This window comes from Zea mays, chromosome 3 (assembly GCF_902167145.1).
Source record: "Zea mays cultivar B73 chromosome 3, Zm-B73-REFERENCE-NAM-5.0, whole genome shotgun sequence".
NCBI classification, from domain to species: Eukaryota; Viridiplantae; Streptophyta; class Magnoliopsida; order Poales; family Poaceae; genus Zea; species Zea mays.
Window position 1 is genome coordinate 60,551,944 of NC_050098.1, and position 13,971 is coordinate 60,565,914.

The window sequence follows — 13,971 nt, forward strand, 5'->3', positions numbered from 1 at the left end:
AGAAGTTTGGACTTTAAAAATCTTTCAAGATGTCGGGTCTATGCTATTCGGATCGATCTAGTACGTGAATATGATTTCTGAAAGAGTTCAATTTTATAAAGTTGACTACGATCAATATCTAAGAAAAACAAGGTGCAAAGTCGTTAATCAAGCTGATCTCTAGTCAAGTATACAGATAACATATGAGTTTAATCTGAGTTGATCAAGATCAAACACCATTTCAAATGTTGTAGACCAACACCATTTTGATCTGGCCTGTTTGCATCTTACTCAAAACGTATCTTGATGGTGCTCTCATTTGGTCCATTTAGATGTTTAAAATCCTAATTCTTGAGTTCTAAAATGTATTTATCTTTTCCAAAAAATGGGATAAAGAAAAATCCTCCTTATCCTGTCACCACCGCTTTTCTCTATCCTAGTCAGCTCCTGGAGGCTTTTCATCCTCATCCCCTTCAACACAGCAGCCTCCTCCCTGGCTCCCTTCCCGTCGCTTTCCCCCTCTACAGTCGGCGTGTGTTTCCTGGTGTAGGTTGACGCCTACCCCTTGCTAGGGATGACAATTTTACCCGTGGGTTCGGATATCCATCGGATATCCGATTCGTCGGGTTCAGGTACGGCCACAAATTTTGACCCGTGGGTATCGCTCGTACCCGACCCGTGATAAAATCGGGTCGGGCATAGATTCTAGTTTTTGCCCACTGGTTCCCCATGGGTATCCACAATAACTAAAAAAGGACGAAGGGCTAAGGCCCATCAAATGGCTCTAAGTGATCAAATCCCGGTGAGAGGCGACCTGGCCCATATGTCTAACCCTAAATCACTCCACTCGACCACTCTAGTACTTCAACTCCACTCTACGGCTGTGCCTCCGGTCGGTGACTTCCCAGTCTCGGTTCCCACTCGATGGTTGATCCCTATCATCCTCACAATCGCTCCTCCATCCAGTCCCGCATCGGGACCTGCACGCGCACGAGCACACGATGGTGGACGGTCGCACCTCCCGCGCTTAACCGCTCCACAGCTTGGCGCTCTGGTGGGCGCTGGCACCTCCGGCTGCGTCCTGCTGCCTGCACGCGGTAGCCCCCTATTGTACTCGTGCTGGCCTGCTCTCTGAGCTGATACTCTAACTCTGCAATCGGCGTGCTCTCTCTAGGTAATCTGTGTGGCTGTGAGCCTGTAACTGTGAGTCTGTGACACTGTGGCCTATGCGAGTGTGCACTGTGTGGTTGTGCCACTGTACTTGGCAGCATGTATGCAACAAGCAAGCAAGCTGCAAGCAGCATGTGCTATGTGCGTATGCAGTCAACAGTGCAGTGTGCAAAGCCGGATGTTTTCTTGTTTTATTACATTTCTTTTGGACTAAGTTATATTTTCTGGAATTAAGTTACTTTGTGAACTAAATTGATTGAATTATTGTTACTATTACATTATAATGTATATGATATGTTTGTCTACAATTTAAACGCTCTCAGTGGGTACCCAATACATTACTATTACATTATTACATGTAAAATTATATCCACGGGTACCCAATACCCGCCAGATACCCGATGGGTACGGGCACAAAACTATACCTGCGGGTATAGTCGCGGGTGGGTATGATCAATCCCCGCGGGTATGGTTGCAGGCGGGTATTTCTCATATCCGATCCAAACTCGATCTGTTGTCATCCCTACCCCTTGCTCTTGGAGCCAGCAAACCCCTTCCTCTGCCCCTTCCCCATCTTGTGCTTGGCCCTCACCTCCATGGCCTCCCATTGCCTCGTCCCTAGGTGGCGAGCTCGCTCCTTCCCTTTTGCTCGCCCAAGCTCCACCTTCCAGCGCCACCTCTCCCATGGTGCTCGTTCTCAGCCCTAAATTGTCCAGTCCATGGCTCGGCTCTGCGTCCTCGCTGCTCCCCAAAGCTCGCCCCGCCTCTCTGCCTCCTTGCTGGCCGCCATCCCCCTCCCCAAGCCGAGCACCCCAACCGAGCTTGCTCTGGCTCCAGCCCCTCCCTCGTGCTCAGTTTGACGTCACCCAGGACACGGATGCCGTCGAGTTCGCTCCTCTTCTTGGCTGGCCATAGGGGTGGATAACGAGCCAGCTCGGCTCGGCTCGTCCGAGTTCGAGCTGGCTCGTTAAGCTAATGAGCCAGCTCAGCTCGGCTTGTTAAGGTAACGAGCCACAAAGTCAGCTCGGCTCGGCTTGTTTACGAGCTCGAGCTGGCTCGTTTAGCTTGTGAGCCAGAGCAGAAAAAAATAAAATATACATAATAATTATTTTTATTTAATTTCAAACTAATTTAACAATAGAAAATAGTAATTATACTCATAGTTTCACAAACCTCGTCAATATAACACCAAATTAGCACAATTCATCACTCATTAATTCACAATTCACATACATGTTCATCAGTTTAACCTATAATTATATTTGCATAGACCAAATTAACACATAGACATAGTTCATTAATCATTAGTTTAATTCATAGGTCATAGACACCTCACATATATATAACATGTTCATCAAATATTCTGTAAATGATATGTATATAGTTTCGTTTTACTGGAATATGGTAGCTCGTTTAGCTCGCGAGCTGGCTCGTTAACGAACCGAGCTAGGATGTCAGCTCAGCTCATGACAAAATTCAAATGAGCCGATCCGAGCCGAGCCGAGCTGACCATGAACCGAGCGAGCCACGAGCATTTCGTCCAGCCCTAGCTGGCCATGGTCACCACGTCATTGACTCTGGTACTCGATGTTCGTGTCCCAGGACCCAGCACCTGTATTTTGATGTTAACTATGTGTGTTTGTATGTGTGATGAGGAGCGAGATCCCTGGATTTTTGTCAAGAAGAAGGTGAAGTCATAGAGTGGCGCTCTCTAGGTGTTCTATGAAATGCTTGAACCGGACATCGTCTGTCGATCTCATGGTTTCGAGTTCGATTTAGGTAATGATAAGCCAATTTATTATTTTGGATAGTTGTTGTTAGATGGTTTGGATAGCATGTTAGTCCTGATGATTATGACATCTATCATACATAAGTGTTGTGATGACGATCTTTGGATTTTGTGTTGCGTCTATGTGCTGCTCCGTGTGGACGTCTAAGGAAGGAACTCGGGACCCCTTCTCTTTTCCTTTGTCTTAGTTATGATTGTATTAGATGCTTGTGGAAATGTCTCTTTGCATATGGTAGTGTAATTGTGTTTAAAATTATGAAGTGGACATAGTGTTTAGCAAGTTGGATGGAGATGCGAGTTGCGAAGTATATTTTGAATGGTTCTATATATATGTTATGAGTGTTTGTGTTGGTAAGTGCGAAGAATAGATGTGCTATTGACAATGGTTCTTTTGTTTGTAGCTCAGATGTATTGTATGTTGATCTTTGGATCCATGAATATTTGTCTGTGTGCTAGTCCTTCGCAGTGTTTAGAGAAGGATATTGTTCCTTTGTTTTATTTATGATGATTTGAATTATGTGGTGAAATTTGGACTCTACGTATTAAGTCGAATAAAAATGTAGTGTTTAGTTTAGCTTATATGTTATACGAGTTAAAGGATGAGATGTTGGGGTGTTAGTGATAGGAAAATATGCAGTATCATAAAGCTCTAGGTTATCTAGATATTAACATCACTGTTTGGATTCCGAGTTGGTTGATTTTGGTAAGATGAATTGCTATTCCTGCCAATGTTTACAAGTCGGGCGACCAGCTGGTCGAGCTAGAGCAGCAACTAGGCGCCTAATCGCGACTAGGGCGACTAATCGGTCCTGGTCGACCTCTGGTCGTCTGTTAGTCGTCCTATAGATTTATGGACATATGTATATGTATATAACTATATATTAACTATATAAGCACTGCATTTGTACAATAATATATGCATAATTAGTAGCAGTAATTAAATAAAAGTGTAAAACTGAATCCATCCAAAGTCCAAACTGAAAGTAATATATGCATAATTACTAGCAGTACTTCAGCAAAAAGTACTGCATTACCCGCTGGCTGCTACCTAGAGCAGATCAACATCCAAACAAAATGCATCAGCAGCACCACCATCTTCATCCATATATCTAGTTGCTTCTTAGGTTTGTTGTTGTTCTGCTTGTGCTGCAGCAACACCATCTTCTTGATCATCACTATCCTCTTATCCAATATCTTGAGCGGTTGCATTTCTTGAACGCTTCCTTGTCCTAACATATGTTCGTTGAGGCTGAGAAGACGAACCAGCAGCTGCAGCAGCTATTCTTGGCAAGTTTATACCTCGAAGAGCCTGAGTTGCTCCTAAGGTTGTCTCCAGCAACGTCCTCTATATTCATCCTCTATATTCGTTCTTTATGGTCTTCTCTAAAAGATTTTATCCTTTATATCTCCTTACTCTCCAATAACGTCCTCTAAATCACGTCCTCTATACGCAAATACCTATATTAAAGACATTTTTTATTTTTTTTATTTTTGTACATACGTATTTGTCATACTCTTAAATGTATTGTACATGTTTTAGTTTTGATAAACCGGTTATTTAAAGTATTCAAATAGATATATGACCGTTTAGAGAAACTCTATATATAGAGAATCCAGCATCGTCTTCTAAATTTAGAGGACCGTTTAGAGGACGCTGCTGGAGAGCGTAGAGAACCGTTTGGTCCTCTATATTTAGAGTACAGGAGGCTTTAGGGGCTCTTGCTGGAGCCAGCCTAATGCCTCATCCACAGCATGCCATATGTTGTTGTCACCATCATCTTCATTTTCTTCAACCCATTCATTTCCCACATGAACTCTGCAAGCACCAGTGGGTTGCTTCTTTTTGTAGGAAACAGGTGACGCCTAAGAAGGGGGGGTGAATTAGGACTTCTAAAACTTTCACTAATCTAGGCCACAATTAAATCCCTATAGCAAAACCTATGCAAATAATCAAACTAGAATGTGCAAACTAGGTTTTGTCTAAGTGTTGCTATCTCTATCGCAAAGGTTAAGTTTCAATCTACACTATATAAGAATGAATACAAGATTGAAACTTAAACGCTTAATATAAATGCGGAATCTTAAAGAGCAAAGGTAGAGATGCAAACTCTCGTGGATGACGCCGGTATTTTTACCGAGGTATCCGGAACCACGCAAGGTCTCGACTAATCCTCGTTGGTGCCCCTACGCAAAGGGAAGCCCACGCGAGGGCCAAGCACCTCGGTCGAGTAACTCCATAGAGAGCTGCGGGCCTTCTCCACACGCAAGTGGTGCTCCGCTTCCGGCTCCTCTCGGACGCTCCCCGCTGTCTCCACTATCGAGCTTCCGGCCGAAACGCCGCGGGCCTCGTTCCCTCCGTACACGGTGGCGGCCGTGACACAAACACGGTTGTCACGGTCTCGCAAGACTCTCGCCCCACTCGGTACAATTACAACGGTCCGCGCAAGAGCCAAGGGGTTGTGAGGTTTGTCTAAACTCACTCAACAATCTAGGGTTCACCTAGAGCAAGCGCTAAAGCGGTCTAACTAACCTAAGCACTTCGCAAAGCACCTACGCTAATCACCGAGTGATTCTATTAAGCACTTGGGTGTAAGAGCACTTGGGAATGTCTACTATATGCCTTGGTATGTTGCTTGGGCTCCCACACTTGAGAATGGCCGGTTGGGGGTGTATTTATAGCCCCCAACACAATTGTAGTCGTTGGAGAAAAGTTGCTGGTCTCTGCGGCACACCGGACAGTCCGGTAGTGCACCGGACAGCGCACTGTAGCCTGTCCAGTGCGCCTAGCCGTTGCCCTGTCAGGTACCCTATCAGAGCAGGTGACCGTTGGCGTCGCAGGCTTTCCACACCGGACAGTCCGGTGTACCACCGGACAGTCCGGTGGTCTTCTCTCTGGGTGCCACCTGGAACTAGCCGTTGGGCTGCGGTTCCCTGGTGCACCGGACAGTCCGGTGTGCCACCAGACAGTCCGGTGCTCCACGCACAGACAGTCCGCATGCAACACACTTGGACTTTTCTTCGATCTCTTTAATGTCTTCTTTTGAGGTGTTGCTTTCCTCAATTCCTTAGTCCAAGTAGTTCTTGCATCCTGTGAACTACAAACATAAACACTAGAGAAACTTTTTAGTTCACGGATTGTGTTGATCATCAAACACCAAAACTCAATTAGCCAAATGGCCCGGGGTCCATTTTCCTTACAATCTCCCCCTTTTTGGTGATTGATGACAACACAACCAAAGCAAGCAAATAATACAAGTATTTGAATGTAAATATGCAATCTACTTGCTAGGATGCATGATTGTCCCCACAATGTGATATTATGGACTTAAGCCTCCCCCTAACTCCATAATTCACTTACTTCCTATTTTGGACCAAATAACCAAAACCACTTGAAAAGCCACTTGAAGAATTAAAATTTTAAATTGGTGGTGTTTGGTGTTTGATACATTTTTTCATTGCTTTGGTCCCTTACACTTCTCCCCCTTTGACATCAACCACCGAAAAGGAAAACATTATAAACATGAAGGAAGTAAATAAAACTTGCCCTCATAAGGAATTTAAATACTTGAAGGAATATCATTAAATGAAAACTCCCCCTAAATGAGTGTTCTCCTTTAGAAAGAAATTTCTCCCCCTTTTGAGAGACGAAGAAATACTCCTCCTAACATAAATCTTCAACTTAGGAAAAAGCATGTGATAATTAGAGGAACAAGACATGATCTGAATAGACTAACTTCCCTTATGCATAGGTAACAAAATATGATTGAAGCACTTATGCATGTATAGCAACAAGGAAGAATAAGATATGAAATAGTCTAACCAAATGTTGGAGAAGACATGTAAATGATGTAAAATGAAGATGTCTTGGAGATTTGCAGTGGAAAAATGTTGTCTTTCTCCGGGGACTTTATTTTCCTTACAATGAGACTATCACAAGAAATAGACTTGAAAAGGGTGTTAGTCTCAAAGTCTTAGATTATAGAGTAATCTCCCCCTAAAGTTGTGCATACAAGTTTTGAATACTTGTAGGAGACATGCGCTTTGATTTGATATCAAGAGGGGCGAATTATCTATAATCCGAACTTTTGGCACATATAAATTAAATGATACACATTGTAGGATCTAAGTGTTTTACCACTTGTAATATTAACAATATCAATTGATGCATCATTTATTATGGGGTGATAAGGAGCTATGTGTCGTGCTCAAATAAACATTTTAAATCATATAGGCTTGCTTAAGTGTAAGAATTTAAAACAAGCAGACCTACCATGTGATTTTCCTAGTATGCATGCATTTAAGCTAAAATAAGCACAAAATGTAATACTAGGCATGAAAGGTAAAACTAGATACATATAGATACTCATATCTAAAAATAAGAAATACAGTAAATCTAGTTACTTTAGTCATGGGTGGGAAATTTGGGTCCAAGATTTTCACTAACTCACTTGGCAATAAACTTGATCCAATATGATGTATCCCATGATATACATCCCAATTTTGCCAAGTCTCCAAATTTCCCGCTGACCTTCGGTCAACTCACTTCCCTTTCGGGATCCAAACCTTCTTGGTGCTTTTCATGGTTGAAATAATCTCCTTTGGCACCCAGATGCGTTTGGCCCCCTTTCCTTTGTTGGCTTGCTTGTTGGCCTTGATTGCTATCACCTTTCTATTCTTTTTCTTCTTGATCAAATATGGTGTAGCAGTCTTTTTGTCTACCTTTTTGATGTAGGTGTTGGAGATTTTGCTTGATGGCTTTTGCTTGAGCTTTTGCCTTTGCTTATCCCCGGTCATCGTCTTGCATTGGAAAGACTTGTGGCCTTCCTTGTGGCACAACCTATAAATCACGGTTTCTCCCTCCATAGGCTTGTTCACTCCCGCAGTGGTGTTATCCTGTGGAGGTTGGATTTGTTTGACTTTGCCTTTCTTGTCATACAAAGCCTTGCAAAGACAAGCCACTTCTTGCCTTAATTGCTCATTTTCCTTTGCAACCTCATCCGAACATGTTTCTATAGAAATATTCTCAACAAGAACTTGGTTGCAGGGGTTAGTATCAATAAATAAATCAAAGCAAGAAGTAGAAGCATCCTTTTTAATAATTTCGAGAATTTTAACTAAAGATGCTCCTAGGATGCTACCAATGTTTTCTAGCTTAGTAGTTATCTCATCATTGTGAATGCTAAGAATTTCCATTTTCTCTAGCAGATTTTCAATAGTATTTTGGGAGCCAGCTAACTTAGCCTTAAGTTTTTCATTCTTTTTAATAAGGCCATCATCGGTAGCAGTGGATGGAGCACTAGACTCTAATAGCTCAATTTTAGTTGACAGCTCACTATTTAAGTTTGCAAAAGTTTCAAAATTTTCTAGCAAACCTTTGTAATCATTTTGGGAGCTAATCAACTTATTTTTCAAGGCTTTAAGTTGAGCTTTTTGCTTAGTGCAAACATCCTGGAAAAATTCAACGACTTCCAAAAGCTCATCTACGGAGGGCTTTCCCTCACCTTCATCATCACTACTACTTTCATCACTAGAGGATGGAATGCTTTTGTTACCTCTTGCCATAAGGAATTTGTGTGATGACCGTGATGAGCGTGATGAGGACCGGTGGCTGCGCGTTCTTGGAGGTTCATCTTCACTTGAAGAATCATCCCAACTTTTGACACTTGTTAGCGCCTTGCCTTTGCTCCTCTCCTTTTTGGGTTTGGCCATAGTTGGACAGCTATCCCTGAAGTGGCCCTTCTCCCGACATGCAAAGCATCCTCTCTTTCTTTGCTTTTTCCTGTCAATGTTAAAGAGAATATCTTCGACCTGCAGAGGCACACCCATTAGATTAATCTTGCGGATCATCCCCATTACCTTTCCGACGCGTCGGATTGTTTCTTCGTCCTCGGAGGATGATGTGCATGGTTGATTATCTTCATCATCATCACTTTCTTCTTCTTCCTCTTCTTCACTTGAGGAACTTGGAGTGGGAGCCTTCTTTTTACCCTTCCTTTCATCACATGCAAAAGCATATGGCCTTGAGGAAGTTGGCTCCTCTCCCCGACACATTTTTCGCGACATCTCAAAAGCCGCGATTTTTCCAATCACAATGGTCGGGGTCATGGCACTCAAGTCCTCCATGTTATGAAGGATGGTCCCATATCTTCGTTGTGGTAGCAGGGAGATAATCTTCCTTACAATGTCCGCATCACCTAGCTTATTTATGCCAATGGAGTTGAGCTCATTGATGATTAGATTTAAACGAGAATACATATCTCTAACAAGCTCATCATCTCTCATAGCAAAAGAATTATACTCATTTAAGACTAGGCAATGTTTTTGCTCACGGACATTTGATGTGCCGTCATGGAGCTCATGCAATTTTAGCCAAATCTCATTAGCAGTTTTCAAGGTAAATACTTGATTAAAAATATTCATGCTAAGAGATTCATACAAACAATTTTTGGCTCTAGCATTTAAATGAATTTCCTTTTCCTCACTCGTGGTGGGTTTTTCGGGATTCTTGGGGAGTTTCATCCTGTCACGAGTGACTCGCCAAACACCTAGATCAACGGCCTCTAGGTAACAAGCCATTCTAGCACTATAATAAGGGAAGTTAATGCCGTCAAAGTGTGGTGGCCTATGGGTATCCATCCCTTCCTCTAAAAAGTGTCGGCTCTTTTAGCGGTGAAGCTAAAATGTTTCAAATGAGCCAAACCAGCCTTTGACACCACTTGTAGGAAATGAGTGACGCCTAAGAAGGGGGGGTGAATTAGGACTTCTAAAACTTTCACTAAACTAGGCCACAATTAAATCCCTAGAGCAAAACCTATGCAAATAATCAAACTAGAATGTGCAAACTAGGTTTTGTCTAAGTGTTGCTATCTCTACCGCAAAGGCTAAGTTTCAATCTACACTATATAAGAATGAATACAAGATTGAAACTTAAATGCTTAATATAAATGCGGAATCTTAAAGAGCAAAGGTAGAGATGCAAACTCTCGTGGATGACGCCAGTATTTTTACCGAGGTATCCAGAACCACGCAAGGTCCCGACTAATCCTCGTTGGTGCCCCTACGCAAAGGGAAGCCCACGCGAAGGCCAAGCACCTCGGTCGAGTAACTCCATAGAGAGTCGTGGGCCTTCTCCACACGCAAGTGGTGCTCCGCTTCTGGCTCCTCTCGGACGCTCCCCGCCGTCTCCACTATCGAGCTTCCGGCCGAAACATCGCGGGCCTCGTTCCCTCCGTACACGGTGGCGGCCGTGACACAAACACGGTTGTCACGATCTCGCAAGACTCTCGCCCCACTTGGTACAATTACAACGGCCCGCGCAAGAGCCGAGGGGTTGTGAGGTTTGTCTAAACTCACTCAACAATCTAGGGTTCACCTAGAGCAAGCGCTAAAGCGGTCTAACTAACCTAAGCACTTCGCAAAGCACCTGCGCAAATCACCGAGTGATTCTATTAAGCACTTGGTTGTAAGAGCACTTGGGAATGTCTACTATATGCCTTGGTATGTTGCTTGGGCTCCCACACTTGAGAATGGCCGGTTGGGGTGTATTTATAGCCCCCAACACAATTGTAGCCGTTGGAGAAAAGCTGCTGCTCTCTGCGGCACACCGGACAGTCCGGTGGTGCACCGGACAGCGCACTGTAGCCTTTCCGGTGCGCCTAGCCGTTGCCCTGTTAGGTACCCTATTAGAGCAGGTGACCGTTGGCGCCGTAGGCTTTCCACACCGGACAGTTCGGTGTGCCACCGGACAGTCCGGTGGTCTTCTCTCCGGGTGCCACCTGGAACTAGCCGTTGGGTTGCGGTTCCCTGGTGCACCGGACAGTCCGGTGCTCCACACACAGACAGTCCGCAGGCAGCACACTTGGACTTTTCTTGGATCTCTTTAATGTCTTCTTTTGAGGTGTTGCTTTCCTCAATTCCTTAGTCCAAGTAGTTCTTGCATCCTGTGAACTACAAACATAAACACTAGAGAAACTTATTAGTTCACGGATTGTGTTGATCATCAAACACCAAAACTCAATTAGCCAAATGGCCCGGGGTCCATTTTCCTTACACTTTTTCCTTTGGATCCCATCTCTCTTAGTGTTTGAAACCTATTTTCCATCTTCATGTTGTAACTGACATAGGCCAATTTATCAAGCCTCTGGTGTTCCAATCAGTTCCTCTTTTTTGTATGGATCTGAATATGCACAATTAAACAATACATACATCAGATTCAACAAATAAAGGGTTGCCCATACAACCACTAAAACTAGTGAACAATAATACTTACTGCTGCAAAATCTGACCAATTTCTCTCACAACCTGATGCTGCACAACAGAGGCTTATAACCCTTTTTGCTAAGCTTTGTAGTTCATATGCCAGTCCTCCATATGCACCCCACCATAGGACTATTATAGTTATACAAAAATAGATCAGTTCTAGTGCTAACAGAAACAGGCAAACAAACTAACTAACGCTGGAATAGTAAAAACTTACTAGGACTTTTTCTCTCTTTGTCTTATTGCTCCAGCCTTTGAAAAGCATTTCCCTTCTGATCTTTCGTAGTCATCTGCTTGTATACTTATTTTTGTTTGCTCATCCTCATCACTGATCATTTTCCACAAAACATCATTGAACATAGCTCGAAGTCTTGCAGTTTGCCTCCTGTCTTTATCCCTCAAGGTAAAGAATTTACCTGGATTCAAATAAAGGGCTGCCCCATATAATTGTTGCTCCATCTGAGTATCCCACCTCTTCTCAAAGCATGAGATTACTTTAGCAAGTAATCGTGGTTTCTCTTTCAAAGACTCATGTATGGTAGCTTTTGCTTTGTCCATAGCTGCCATTATCTCTGGAGCTGCTAGTGTCTCATCACTATCAACAATCCCTAGAGCAATGAGTAGTGGTTGTGAAGCCTGAAGACAATTTTCAAGAGTTTGCCAAAATGATACTGAAAGGACAATATTTTCATCTTGTTCACCTTCTTTAACTAGGGCAAATTTAGACCTGTTCCATTCATCACTAACAAACAAGCCTTGTAATTTACTCCTATGCTTATACATGCTTGCCAAAGTCAAGAATGATGTTGCAAATCGAGTCACACCTGGCCTAATAAGGTCCCCACCTAGCTTTTCTCTCATTAGGCTGTGAAGTCGCCCATGCTTGTACAGGAACCTCGAAATCTTCTTGGCCATGTTGATGCAAGTGTTGAACTCCTTGATCTTGCCAATATTCTCCAACAACAAATCCAAGCAATGCACAGCACAAGGAGTCCAAAACAGATGGGAAATTCTGTCCATAAGGATCCTCCCCGCTGCTTTGAAATTGGCTCCATTGTCAGTGATCACATGGACCACATGTTCTTTCCCCACCTTCATTATTTGCTTCTCCAACAGATCTGCCAACATATTGGCATTTGCTATCTCACTTGATGCATCGACAAAACCTATGAAGTAGGTCCCCACTGGACTGTTGGCAAGGAAGTTGATCAAATGACGTTGTTGTATGTCAGTCCACCCATCTGACATAATTGAGAAACCATATTCCTTCTAAGCCTCTTCGTGTTTAGCTCTCAATGTTGATGTTCTCTTCACTGCCCTTTCAAGCCAAGGTACCCTTGCCTCATAGTATGATGGTCCACGATATCCAGGACCGTACTGACCAATGGACTCCATCATAATCTGCCAGCTTCTTGAATTGACGACATTCAATGGAATCTTGTTCTCATATAGAAAATCAGCTACATGGTCGTCAACAATTTGCTTTACTTCTGTTCCTTTCTTTGAGCAATGCTCAAGAGTGGCCTGAGAAGTTTTGTTTTTATGTCTCTCTGCTACAACTTCCTCTGGAGTCTTGCAAAGCATGGCACTCACTGATTTGCTTGCCTTCTTTGTATTTGGTTTTATAGGAGCTGATACAACAAATGAAGACATGGAAGCTTGGGAAATTTGCTTTTTTGCTTGCTTGGTTTTTGTCCTAGAACTTGGTAGGGGACGTACATCAATCTGCTCCCCTTCCTCTTCACCTTCATCACCATCAGCAGTAATCACAACCCTCATGTTCCTTCTCAGATAGGTGTGCATCTCCTTTGAAACCAGTTCTGGTACTCTAGCACACTTCATGGTGTCACCAAACCCACCAGCAAGATGCTGCTTAAACCTCTTGATTCCAGATAGCACAATCTTCTTACAGAAGACACACTGAACAAAATCCTTCTTTATTGTGTCTGGCCACCACCCAAACTGCCATCCTGGGTCATGTGACCTTGCCTTTCTCTTGGGGTCATTTTCTTGTGCACTAAGCTCAGGAGGGAGTGCTATAATTGCCTTTTCAACAAGAGTTTTACAATCTGTAGCAGCTGATAAAGCAGACACAGGACCAGTGCTATCTGCATTTAAGGCCACAGGGGGAACAGAAGCACTTCCACTTGCACTGCCGACCACATTTGACTCAGGGAATAAGACCTCAACATTATTAGCAAGTCCACAGCCACCATTAAACTCTGAACAGACAACACAAACACAGACAGAGATGCAGTTACTACTGGGTACTGGCACTGTCGCACTGATGAACTCATGGTGACTGCTCACTGCTATTAGGGAGCAGGTCTGCAGGTGCACCTTCAGGTGGTACCAGTGGTAATAGAGGGAAGGGAGACTAGGAGAGAATCAAAGAAGGGAGAGCAGGTGCTACCTTCAGATGACGAGCTCATCTTGAATTCTTGACTCGGTGGCAGACGCCGGAGCACTGACGCCGGTGGTAGACACCGGATCACTTGGAGCAAGAGCAGCCATCAGTGAATGGAGCACTGGACGCTGGTGGCTAGAGGCCTGGAGCTAGACGTCGGTAGAGAGGACAGAGGAGTAGGGTTTACTATTGGCGGCTGGGAGGTTTTGTGTTAGGCAAGATAGGGTTTTGGCTAGCCAGGGGCAGGGCAACATATATGTTGCTACTGTAGATGGGCCAAAAATTAGAGTTAAGACCAGAACCAAACTTGTGACGACAAGAAACGACCAGGACGCTTTCGACCAGACGACTAATCGCCCAGGTCGAC

At 43.7% G+C, this 13,971-nt stretch overlaps 1 pseudogene across 1 annotated transcript; it reads left to right on the forward strand.

The window, feature by feature from the left end:
- The first annotated feature begins 1,755 nt into the window (after positions 1-1,755).
- LOC100274991 (uncharacterized) lies at positions 1,756-3,115 on the forward strand (annotated as a pseudogene). Its single transcript, NR_156712.1, has 2 exons — positions 1,756-2,053; positions 2,699-3,115. The product of NR_156712.1 is annotated as an uncharacterized protein (transcript).
- Positions 3,116-13,971: the final 10,856 nt, after the last annotated feature.